Genomic DNA, 13,446 nt, shown 5'->3' on the forward strand with positions numbered 1-13,446 from the left:
TGCCAGCAGCCAACAGAAAAGAAAAAGAAGAAAAAGTGCGTTGCAAGACGCCTCGCCGCCTGGCCGGTCAAGCCTGACCGGCCGGGACCCCCCCTTCGAGCACCCAGGGGCTCGAAGGCTACATCCAGCGGATGTGCTGGCGCACTCCGCGAGCGCCAAGTTGCGCCGGCTGTCTTCGGCAAACTCCGTCTCAGGTACACAAAAATCAATGTGAGCTTCTCACCCGCATATTTTCTCACCACGCAAAGACGGATAGCCTCGAGCGATGCTCGGGGGCCACCTCCGCTTTTATTACAGTTGCACCACTGTTCGCCCCGGCGCCAGCCAGAGTTGGCCCGGAGGCTGGCCGCTTGGCCTGAGACGTTTGTTCCCGCAGACGGCTTAGTAGCGTGCGCGGTACCAAAGACCCACTCTTAGTCACAGACCGCAGAGCGGCTGTCCGGCTAGCAAGAGTGAACGCTGAAGGCCACCCACGCGAAAAACGTCCGGGAAGAAAAACGGTTCGGGCGACCCGACCGTTTCCTTTATGAGTATCTGCTCGGTTAAATTCGCTCCCAGAGTCTGAGTATTGTACACTCCACTCCGCGGCCCACTCTCATCCACAGACTGCAGAGCGGCTGTCCGGCAAGCGAGAGCACAAGCCAAAGAGCGGAGGGAACATGAAAGAGATTAAGGGGGCTCGGACAAAACCGAGTAGGCACCCTTCGCATAAACTTGCAATGCTAAAAACATTCATTTGATATATCTACGTGGAGTAACTTTGTCTTTTGGATGATCATTTCCATGAACACCCATCAAAAAACCTCCGCCCAACTTTGCCAAGTTGCCCGGAGGCTTGGGGGCTACTGTCGGAGTAATTGGCCACGGGTACCTCGAAGACGGCGAGACAATTATTCAAGACATCGGGGCTAGCAAAGCCCCTCGGTCCGACTGCCCGGCCGCTCCTACCGGCTCCCCGTCCGACTGCCCTGCCCGGTCGGCTGCCGGCTGCCGACTGCGTCAACTAGCCGGCTGCCGACAGCACCGACCAGCCGGCTGCCGGCTGCCGACTGCAGCTTGACCCAACACCGACAAGACCCCGACGAGACGGCCATACCGTGGACAAGACAACCGTACCGCGACGCCACAATGTACAGTGCCACTTGTCCCTGGGCACTATTCATGAAGTGATCCAGGAGACAAGCATGACACCCACACCATGCCCCCATGCCCACTTGTCCATGCCACTACATAGCTTAGGAAGTAAGCTAGCTATGCTTATATAAAGGCACACATCCATCCATCCAGGGGATGGACTCCCATGGACTCACGCACACACCCACAAGCAAGCTAGCTAGCAAGAGAGCTAGCTAGCCATCCATCCATCAACTCCCACGGGCAAGCATGCCCAAGCACATCCATTCGGCCAAGAGGCAACGGCCACCAAGCCACGTACATATACAAAGCCAGATGCCTATGGGACTAAGCTTAGATACAGCTCCTGGAGCACTCTGTACTAGATATATCAGATACACTCACACATGCAGCAGTAGGAGTATTATCTCTCTGGAGAGCTCCAAAGCTGGGTAAACCACCGCGTGCTACTCGCATACCCGCTCCCGGGCCTATCAGCAGCAGTCTTACCCACACACTAAGCCATTGTGGCATCTGTCGACTCGCAAGCCCCCCGTGAGAACACCACGACTGTATGTCAATGCATGGCCGGTGTAGTATTCTAACATCGTCCTTAGTTCGATTGGAGAGCAAGACAAGTACTATAGAGATTATGTTTTGATTGTTGAATTCATAACAATGGCCACAGTGTTGGTGTTGTTTATGTATCTCCATATAGTGCTGTTCTGTGAAGCCTCATGCCTCTTAAAATATTTATTGCACAATAATCATAGTCGAATACGCAATGTTATTCGGTTTGGAACTTTTTCCATATGTGCTAAACATATTGAGGCTTTTGATGATTCGTTATGAGTAGTGTAACAAATATCCAAGGGTTATCAATGTTTTGACGAATCACTTATAGTTTATCTTGGGGAATGTCTAAATGCAAAATTTACCTTGGGTTGCTTTAAAACTGTTCATATATCTAGATATGACAATTTGAAAGAGTTGGCACAGCAAGCATCCGGCTACTATGTTAACCATGGTGTATTGTATTTCTATCAATAGCCGATGCTAGGTTTTGTCAACATAGGTAAGGCCAAACTGAAGCCCACCGCTTCGGCCACTAATGAAACTTTTATGCAGGCGAAGTAAGGATTGGAGGAAGTTTATTCTTAATTATCTGCAAAATCCTAGCGAAAGGGTGAACAATATGGTTCGGAGGATGGTTTTGATCTATGGAACCTTATCACCGGGTTGTTATTGAAGTTGGGAAAGTTTCACCCAAACTTGCATTGAAATATTCACACAAGCAATGGCCGATCCAAAGTTATCATCCTAAGCATATGCAAAATGGCTGATGAAGTATTGACATCGTCCTTAGAGCAAGCTATGTGCAAGTTATTTTTCGGCACACAAGCTTTGCCGAAAAACAGGGGGGCATGTGTTGACACCAGATTTTGGCACGGTCAATAACTTATTTAAGATGGCCTCAAATGGAGAAGTGATCTTCATGAAAGAGTTCCATATTGTTGATATGAACATCTTTGAAGTTTGGGTCATCGCCGTCCGATTTCATCTCGAAGGCCGAAACTATGCTCAAAGTACTAAGATCTTATATCCAGAGTACAGTTTGGCTGATTAAGCCCCCAAGACGGCCTCAAATGGAAAAAGATCTACACGGATTGTCTTCGTCTCATCGAAACGATTAATTTTGATATAAAAATCGTCCAAATCCGAGTTTGTATGCAAAAGTTAGAGCAATCGGAGTGCAGCCCTGTCACGAGGCGAAATATGGCGCGCCCCAACAGACGCCATGTCTGATTGGTAGCGCGAGTAAACAGATCTTTTGCGCGAGCTATTTGACCCTCAAGATGACCTCTGATAAAAAAACGTTCAACATGAAAGTTTTTCATATCGTCGAAACGGTCAAGATTGCTTTTGGACTCATTTCCATCCGAGATCGTTTACCACCACAAAAAAGACCCGCAAGGTGCAGCCAGTTTAAACCTAACAAGTTTGGAAAGTTCGGACAAGACCAATCCGAATTTGACTAGGGTTTTGGATGTGAATCTAAGACTTTTCCTTGCACGGGAAGTCCAGCCGCCTCTTATATACCTAAGGGGTGACGGCCGATTGAACAACCCACAATCGATCAATTCATCTACCACTTTTTATCTTTTATCTTTTATCTTTTCTCCTTAACCCTGGCTCTTCTTCTTCCTTGTTCTTCATTCGTTCTTCTTCATTGCAGGGCGGCGAACCTCTAGGCCCTAGGGGCGATCAGGTCGACCTAGGGCAGCCCATAGCCACCGCGCGCCCTGACGGGGTCCCTCCCGGCCGTGTGGGGTTTCGGGTCCTGAAAAGCACCCGCCGGATTGCTTGCGTACCGCGCTTCCGGACGGGTCTCCTTCGACGTGAGCTGCGGTGCATCACCCTCGGTGTTGGAGGTACACAGTGACGTGTTCGTGTGCGAACAATGACCAAGTCATCTCCGCCGCCGGTCGTTTGACCCACCGCGCGGCGTGACCACTTTACCCGATCCGACGTCCGCCTCTGCCGCCGCCATGTTGGCGTCCCATTGTGCCTCATGCGGCCTACCAGCAAAGAAGCAGCGGGCCACCAAGCTCCGCGATGGAGGCGTGAAGCGTCCAGCAGCATGGGACAATGTGGGGCGGCCAAGAATTTGAGGCCGGACGCGGCTGCGTCAACCAATCAGCTGCCACCGACGGCCTTGGCGTCCGCTTTTGGCCAAGAAGCCCTTCCCCCACCTTCGCCATCGCCACTGTCGGCCATGGAGGAAGATATGTTACGCCCACGAGCACCGCGTCCAACGTGTTTCGACAAAATGTTGCGAAGGTAAAAGAAAATCTTAATTTTTTGTGCTCTTGTTTGTTCTTTCAATTTTCGATACGGATAAAATTTGAGGTTGATTACGTGTACGTCCACTTGTAGTCTTGATGATGAACTTTCGTGCGTGCGACAAATGTGTCAAATGATAATTATTTCTCTCAAGAGTATGCATCACAAGAATATGATACTCAATTTGATGATGATAATCTCGACATGGACGAAGAGGGCTTCGTTATGAAGGGAAGAACCATACATTATAATAACCCCGAAGATGTGTTGATTTGCTTGGAAAAAGTCTCTCTTGATGCATCCGTTGGGACCGATCAAGCTGCGAACACGTATTGGCAACACATCGAGGAGTACTTCGATGAGGACAACACTAGCGACAATTTTCAATCAAGGGACTCTATCCATCAACGTTGGGGCACCATCAACGCCGAATGCCAAAAGTGGGCTGGTTGCTTGGCAAATATTGAGCACATGAACTGATTGGGTGCGGTGATAGTGACTTGGTAACCATTTGCTACTTGTGTGCTTTCTCTACTTTCTGCAAATATTTAAATGCTCCCTAATTTGATGATGACATCTTGATTGTTTTCTTGTAGAAAATGATTGCGCAAGGATTATCTCGAGAGAGGAACAACAAAGAAGAGAAGAGGAAGAATAAAGGAAAAGCTTTCCCTTTCCATCATTGCTACAATGAACTCAAGAAAGAGGAGAAGCGGAAAACTAGAGGAGCTTTTTATGCTTTGAAAAAGAAAAGTGTGATAATGGAGGATGAATAAGATGGCCCCGGAGAGGAGAGAAGGAGCCCCACTCCTCACCCGGTGACTAAATCATATAGGCCCGATGACTAAATCATATAGGCCCGATGGAACTAAGCAAGTGAAGAGTTTCAAGGCCAGAGACAATGATCTTAAAGAAGGGTTTGACGCCATTCTCATTGCGAGGAAAGAGTATGCCGAAGAAAAAATATGTTGTAGTTAAAAGAAATGGAGGAGAGTGGAGAAGTGTAGCAGCGGAGGGCAGCGACCGAGGAGAAGAGGGTGGCGGCCAAGGAGAGATTAGCGGAGGCCTAGGAGAGAAAGATTGAATTAGAGGAGAGTAAGGCGGCGACCGAAGAGTACAAGATGGTGGAATAGAAGGCACCTAAGTTTATGTTCACAGACACATCTACTCTTGATCTCAAGGCAAAGGCGTATGTCGAGCTTTGTGGTGATGAAATGATCATGAAAAGCAAATGCTCATGAGAAACATGATGGGAGGAGGAATGGGAGGTGGCATGGGAGCCATGGAAGAATTGGGAAGTGGCATGAGATGATGAATGGGAGTGGAATGGGCGACTACATGAATATGATGGGAGGTGCCATGAATGGTGCATTTGTGGCAACATAAGTGGCATGGGTGGTGGCTTTGGTGGCAGCATGGGCGGCAATGAAGGTGGCTTCGGCGGCAACATGAGTGGCATGAGAGATGGCTTCGGCGGCAACATGGGCATGGGAAGTGGCAATGAAGGGGCTTTTGATGGAGTTCACGACAACGAGATTTCAACTCATGAAAACGTTGGCAAAGAAGCCATTGATGATGATTGATGACCCACAAGTATAGGGGATCAATCATAGTCCTTTCGATAAGTAAGAGTGTCAAACCCAATGAGGAGCGGAAGGAAATGACAAGCGGTTTTTAGCAAGGTAGTTTCTGCAAGCACTGAAATTATCGGTAACATATAGTTTGATAGCAAGATAATTCGTAACAAGTGACAAGTAGCAAGAGTAACAATAGGTGCAGCAAGGTAGCCCAATCCTTTTTATAGCAAAGGACAGGCTGGAACTTTCTCTTATAGCAAGCAAAGTGGTCTTATGGACACATTGTCGGTGTCAAAACCGGCAGATCTCAGATAGGGGGTCCTGAACTGTGCGTCTAAGGATCGAAGGTAACAAGAGTTGATATCCACTGCCTTTATAAGAAGACAAAGATCCATCTTTTTACCCCACGCCTTCTTCCTCCTCAGCCTATCTGCCATTCGAGCTCCATCGCCCAAGTCTCAATCCTTTCATCGCCACCAAACACTCCTATCCATGTCCGGATCTGGAGCGCAGGGCAAGTGGATGGCTTCCTCTATTACAAAGGAGAACATCAAGGAGCTCTGTGAAGCTAGATACTTAGCCACGGACATAGTCCATCGGCTCCCTGCCAAAAAGAAGATCATTCCCACTCCAGAGCCTAATGAAAGGGTAGTGTTCATCCCCCATTTCCTTCACGGACTAGGATTTCCCCTTCATCCTTTTGTCCGCGGTCTCATGTTCTACTATGGGCTAGATTTTCACGATCTAGCCCCAAATTCCTTCGTCAACCTTTCGGTGTTTATCGTCGTGTGCGAGGCATTCCTCTGTGTCCCTCCCCACTTCGGCTTATGGCTCAAGCTCTTCAATGTGAAGCCAAAGGTGGTCGAGGGCCAACACGCGGAGTGCGGCGGCGCCATGGTGAGCAAACTCCCCAATGTTACCTGGCCAAAGGGGACCTTTGTGGAGAGCGTCAAAGGATGGCAGCAGGGGTGGTTCTATATCATGGAACCCCGCGACGCCACATGGCCCGCCACTCCTGAGTTCAAATCTGGGGCCCCGATGTGGCTTACATCCTGGCTCAATAAGGGCCTAGATTGGGAGTCGCCTGACAAGGTGACGACGCTGGAGAGCTGCGTCAAGGGCATGGTAAACAAGAATACCAGCCTCGCCAGCGTGATCCAGGTGATGCTTTTTCGCCGGATTCTCCCTTGTCAGCGCCAGACTCAATATATGTGGGAATTCGACCCGGCAGCCCTCGCACACTGTGGCGGTTCTTCAGCACGACGCAGAAGATATATGGTAGCTGCTCTTCAAAACTCAAAAGTCATGGCCGGAGACAACCGAAGATCATGGCCTTGACAACACGTCCGACCACTCCTGGAAGTTTTATGATAACTTTTATTTGCAAATCCAAGGAGTATATTGAACTTTCTTATTCCCGCAGGGCTGGACTAAGAAGGCGGAGCAGATCAAATGTCCGGCTCCGCTGCCCGAGGACGAAGCCACCCCCTTGCTGATGAAGATGTTGGTTCCGGTGCCATATCAGGTGCCGGAGAAGAAGGCCTAGAAGAAGGGCAAGGAGGCCAGAAGTGGCCTCCATCGTAAGGGCGCTTCAGACGCCGTGTCCGAAGACACCGAGCCCTCCTCCTCTCAAGATGAATATGTAGAGGAGGAAGAGAGTAACTCTCCCCCCAAGGGGGGGAGAAGAAAAGGGCGGCTTCCGCGGATCTAGAGGCGGAGGCGAGCAAGAAAGGAAAACACTCCCTTTCGGATGATTCTGAAGCGGATGTCGACGCCATCCCAAAGCGGCGCCCCAGGCCAAAGCCCTTGGTGGAATCGTAAGTATCCGACGACACCATACACATATCCAATTTTATGCCGTATTATTTTAACATACTGAATTGCGTATTATAGCCCGGCTCGCACTCTCCCCCAACGATCACCATCATCTGGGAACTCGCTAGGGACGAACATGATGGAGAGCGAGTCGCCTCCGTAGACCTCTCCACCCACTGGCATGGATAACACTGAAGTGTTGTCCCAAAGAACCTCTCCAGGCCATGGGGAGGTACAGGAGGCCGTGAAGGTGGAGCCACAGTGTAATACCTCTATTGTCGAAGAGAGGGGGAAATCAACTCCCATGGAGACTGGCGATGGGGGCAACGCTCAATTCGTCCCTCAACCAAATATTATTCCGGAGACCCATACGGCTCCAGAATCGGACCAGCAGCCTCCTTCGAAGAAAGGGTGCGGGCCGTCTCCACCAGCGTCCTCTACCTATCCGGAGGCGTCGGACACTCTGGTGGAAGTGCTTCAAAGTGCTTCCATTGTGGAGGAACACCGTACCCATACGGTGGTTGAAAAGTTTGGTTCCGCTAAGAGAAGATTGAACCAAGCCTATACCAGCCTTTTAACAGGCTTTGAGGTATGTGAAAGGAAAACCTGTATATAGATAGTAGCCCCTGAAACTCTGTTCGGCGTTTGAGAAGAAAGGCCGAACAGAGGATCGAATAATGCTTTGCAGGAGCTAACATATTGTTGGGGAACATAGCAGAAATTCAAAATTTTCCTACGTAACACCAAGATCTATCTATGGAGAGACCAGCAACGAGTAGAAAGAGAGTGCATCTACATACCCTTGTAGATCGCTAAGCGGAAGCGTTCAAGTGAACGGGGTTGATGGAGTCGTACTCGTCGTGATTCAGATCACCGATGATCTAGTGCCGAACGGACAGCACCTCCGCGTTCAACACACGTACAGCCCGACGATGTCTCCCACGCCTTGATCCAGCAAGGGGAGAGGGAGAGGTTGAGGAAGACTCCATCCAGCAGCAGCACAACGGCGTGGTGGTGATGGAGGAGCGTGGCAATCCTGCAGGGCTTCGCCGAGCACCTACGGGAGAGGAGATGTGTCACGGGAGGGAGAGGGAGGCAACCAAAGGCCTTAGGTATGGATTGCTCCTCCCTTCCCTCCACTATATATAGGGGCAGGGGAGAGGGGGAGGCGCAGCCTTGCCCCCTCCTCCAAGGAAGGGGTGCGGCTAAGGAGGGGGAGGAGTCCATCCTCCCCAAGGCACCTCGGAGGTGCCTTCCCCCTTTAGGACTCTCCCCTTTTTCCTTTATCTTGGCGCATGGGCCTCTAGGGGCTGGTGCCCTTGGCCCATGTAGGCCAAGGCGCACCCCCTACAGCCCATGTGGCCCCCCGGGGCAGGTGGCCCCACCCGGTGGGCCCCCGGGACCCTTCCGGTGGTCCCGGTACAATACCGATGACCCCGAAACTTGTCCCGATGGCCGAAACAGGACTTCCTATATATAAATCTTTACCTCCGGACCATTCCGGAACTCCTCGTGACGTCCGGGATCTCATCCGGGACTCCGAACAACATTCGGTAACCACATACAAGCTTCCTTTATAACCCTAGCGTCATCGAACCTTAAGTGTGTAGACCCTACGGGTTCGGGAGACATGCAGACATGACCGAGATGTTCTCCGGTCAATAACCAACAGCGGGATCTGGATACCCATGTTGGCTCCCACATGTTCCACGATGATCTCATCGGATGAACCACGATGTCAAGGACTCAATCGATCCCGTATACAATTCCCTTTGTCTAGCGGTATGGTACTTGCCCGAGATTCGATCGTCGGTATACCGATACCTTGTTCAATCTCGTTACCGGCAAGTCTCTTTACTCGTTCCGTAACACATCATCCCGTGATCAACCCCTTGGTCACATTGTGCACATTATGATGATGTCCTACCGAGTGGGCCCAGAGATACCTCTCCGTTTACACGGAGTGACAAAATCCCAATCTCGATTCGTGCCAACCCAACAGACACTTTCAGAGATACCCGTAGTGTACCTTTATAGCCACCCAGTTACGTTGTGACGTTTGGCACACCCAAAGCACTCCTACGGTATCCGGGAGTTGCACAATCTCATGGTCTAAGGAAATGATACTTGACATTAGAAAAGCTTTAGCATACGAACTACATGATCTTGTGCTAGGCTTAGGATTGGGTCTTGTCCATCACATCATTCTCCTAATGATGTGATCCCGTTATCAACGACATCCAATGTCCATGGTCAGGAAACCGTAACCATCTATTGATTAACGAGCTAGTCAACTAGAGGCTTACTAGGGACATGGTGTTGTCTATGTATCCACACATGTATCTGAGTTTCCTATCAATACAATTCTAGCATGGATAATAAACGATTATCATGAACAAGGAAATATAATAATAATCAATTTATTATTGCCTCTAGGGCATATTTCCAACAGTCTCCCACTTGCACTAGAGTCAATAATCTAGTTCACATCGATATGTGATTAACACTCAAGGTCACATCCCCATGTGACTAACACCCAAAGAGTTTACTAGAGTCAATAATCTAGTTCACATTTACCATGTGATTAACACTCGATGAGTTCTGGGTTTGATCATGTTATGCTTGTGAGAGAGGTTATAGTCAACGGGTCTGAACCTTTCAGATCCGTGTGTGCTTTACAAATCTCTATGTCATCTCCTAGATGCAGCTACCACGTTCTATTTGGAGCTATTCCAAATAACTGTTCTACTTGGAGCTATTCTAAATTGTTGCTCCATTATACGTATCCGGTATCTCTACTCAGAGCTATCCGGATAGGTGTTAAGCTTGCATCGACGTAACCCTTTACGACGAACTCTTTTACCACCTCCATAATTGAGAAAATTCCTTAGTCCACTAGTTACTAAGGATAACTTTGACCGCTGTCCTGTGATCCATTCTTGGATCACTCTTGTACCCCTTGACTGACTCATGGTAAAGCACACTTCAGGTGCGGTACACAGCATAGCATACTGTAGAGCCTATGTCTTAAGCATAGGGGACGACCTTCGTTCCTTTCTCTCTATTCTGCCATGGTCGAGCTTTAAGTCTTAACTTCATACCTTACAACTCAGGCAAGAACTCCTTCTTTGACTGATCCATCTTGAACACCTTCAAGATCACGTCAAGGCATGTGCTCATTTGAAAGTACTATTAAGCGTTTTGATCTATCCTTATAGATCTTGATGCTCAATGTTCAAGTAGCTTAATCCAGGTTTTCCATTGAAAACACTTTCCAAATAACCCTATATGCTTTCCAGAAATTCTACGTCATTTCTGATCATTAATATGTCAACAACATATACTCATCAGAAATTCTATAGTGCTCCCACTCACTTCTTTGGAAATACAAGTTTCTCATAAACTTTGTATACACCCAAAATCTTTGATCATCATCAAAGCATACATTCCAACTCCGAGATGCTCACTCCAGTCCTCAGAAGGATTGCTGGAGCTTTGCATACTTATTAGCATATTTCAGGATAGACAAAACCTTCCGGTTGTATCACATACAACCTTTCCTCAAGAATCGTCGAGGAAACAATGTTTTGACATCCTATCTGCAAGATTTCATAAATAATGCAGTAATTGCTAATATAATTCCAACAGACTCTTAGCATCGCTACGAGTGAGAAAGTCTCATCGTAGTCAACTCCTTGAACTTGTCGAAAAACATCTTAACGACAAGTCGAGCTTTCTCAATGGTGACACTTACCATCATTGTCTGTCTTCCTTTCAAAATCCATATGTACCTAACAGCCTTACGACCATCAAGTAGTTCTTCCAAAGTCTACACTTTGTTTTCATACATGGATCCTCTCTCGGGTTTTATGGCCTTGAGCCATTTATCGGAATCCGGGCCCACCATCGCTTCTCCATAGCTCGTAGGTTCATTGTTGTCTAGCAACATGACTTCCAAGACAGGATTACGTACCACTCTGAAGTAGTACGCATCCTTGTCATCCCACGAGGTTTGGTAGTGACTTGATCCGAAGTTTCATGATCACTATCATAAGCTTCCACTTCAATTGGTGTAGGTGCCACAGGAACAACTTCCTGTGCCCTGCTACACACTGGTTGAAGTGACGGTTCAATAACCTCATCAAGTCTCCACCATCCTCCCACTCAATCTTTCGAGAGAAACCTTTCCTCGAAAAAGGACCCGATTCAAGAAACAATCCTATTGCTTTCGGATCTGAATTAGGAGGTATACCCAACTGTTTTGGGTGTCCTATGAAGATGCATTTATCCGCTTTGGGTTCGAGCTTATCAGCCTGAAACCTTTTCACATAAGCATCGCAGCCCCAAACTTTAAGAAATGACAGCTTAGGTTTCTCTAAACCATAATTCATACGGTGTCATCTCAACGGAATTACGTGGTGCCCTATTTAAAGTGAATGTGGTTGTCTCTAATGCCTAACCCATGAACGATAGTGGTAACTCGATAAGAGACATCATGGTATGCACCATATCCAATAGGGTGCAACTATGACGTTTGGACACACCATCACACTATGGTGTTCCAGGCTGTATCAGTTGTGAAACAATTTCCACAATGTCTTAATTCTGTGCCAAACTCGTGATTCAGATATTCATCTCTATGATCATATCATAGATCTTTTATCCTCTTGTCACGACGATCTTTCAACTTCACACTGAAATTACTTGAACCTTTCAATAATTCAGACTCGTGATTCATCAAGTAAATATACTCAACATCTACTCGAATCATCTGTGAAGTAAGAACATAACGATATTCACTGCATGCCTCAGCACTCATTGGACTGCACACATCAAAATGTGTTACTTCCAACAAGTTGCTATCTTGTTCCATCTTACTGAAAACGAGGCTTTTCAGTCATCTTGCCCATGTGGTATGATTAGCATGTCCCAAGTGATTCAAAATCAAGTGAGTCAAAACGGTCCATTTGCATGGAGTTTCTTCATGCATATACACCAATAGACATGGTTCACATGTCTCAAACTTTTCAAAAACGAGTGAGTCCAAAGATCCATCAATATGGAGCTTCTTCATGCGTTTTATACCGATATGACTTACGTGGCAGTGCCACAAGTAGGTGGTACTATCATTACTATCTTTTGGCATGAACATGTGTATCACTACGATCGAGATTTAATAAACCATTCATTGAAGGTATTATTCAAATAAATAGAGTAACCATTATTCTCCTTAAATGAATAACCGTATTGCGATAGACGTAATCCAATCATGTCTATGCTCAACGCAAACACCAAATAACAATTATTTAGGTTTAACACCAATCTCTTTGGTAGAGGGAGCGTGCGATGCTTGATCATATCAAGCTTGGAAAAACTTCCAACATATATCGTCAGCTCACCTTTAGCTAGTCTCCGTTTATTCAGTAGCCTTTTGTTTCGAGTTACTAACACTTAGCAACCGAACCGGTATCTAATACCCTGGTGCTACTAGGAGTACTAGCAAAGTACACATTAACACAATGTATATCCAATATACTTCTATCGACCTTGCCAGCCTTCTTATCTACCAAGTATCTAGGGTAATTCTGCTCTAGTGGTTGTTCCCCTTATTACAGAAGCACTTAGTCTCGGGTTTGGGTTTTACCTTGGGTTTCTTCACTAGAGCAGCAGCTGATTTGCCGTTTCATGAAGTATCCCTTCATGCCCTTGCCCTTCTTGAAACTAGTGGTTTCACCAACCATCAACAATTGATGCTCCTTCTTGATTTCTACTTTCGCGGTGTCAAACATCGCGAATACCTCAAGGATCATCATATCTATCCTTGATATGTTATAGTTCATCACGAAGCTCTAACAGCTTGGTGGCAATGACTTTGGAGAACCATCACTGTCTTATCTGGAAGATCAACTCCCACTCGATTCAAATGATTGTTGTACTCAGACAATCTGAGCACAAGCTCAACAATTGAGCTTTTCTCCTTAGTTTGCAGGTTTAAGAAAGTCATCGGAGGTCTTATACCTCTTGACATGGGCACGAGCCTGAAATCCCAATTTCAGCCCTCAAACATCTCATATGTTTCGCGACGTTTCAAAAATGT

Source organism: Triticum aestivum, chromosome 5B, assembly GCF_018294505.1.
Source record: "Triticum aestivum cultivar Chinese Spring chromosome 5B, IWGSC CS RefSeq v2.1, whole genome shotgun sequence".
NCBI classification, from domain to species: Eukaryota; Viridiplantae; Streptophyta; class Magnoliopsida; order Poales; family Poaceae; genus Triticum; species Triticum aestivum.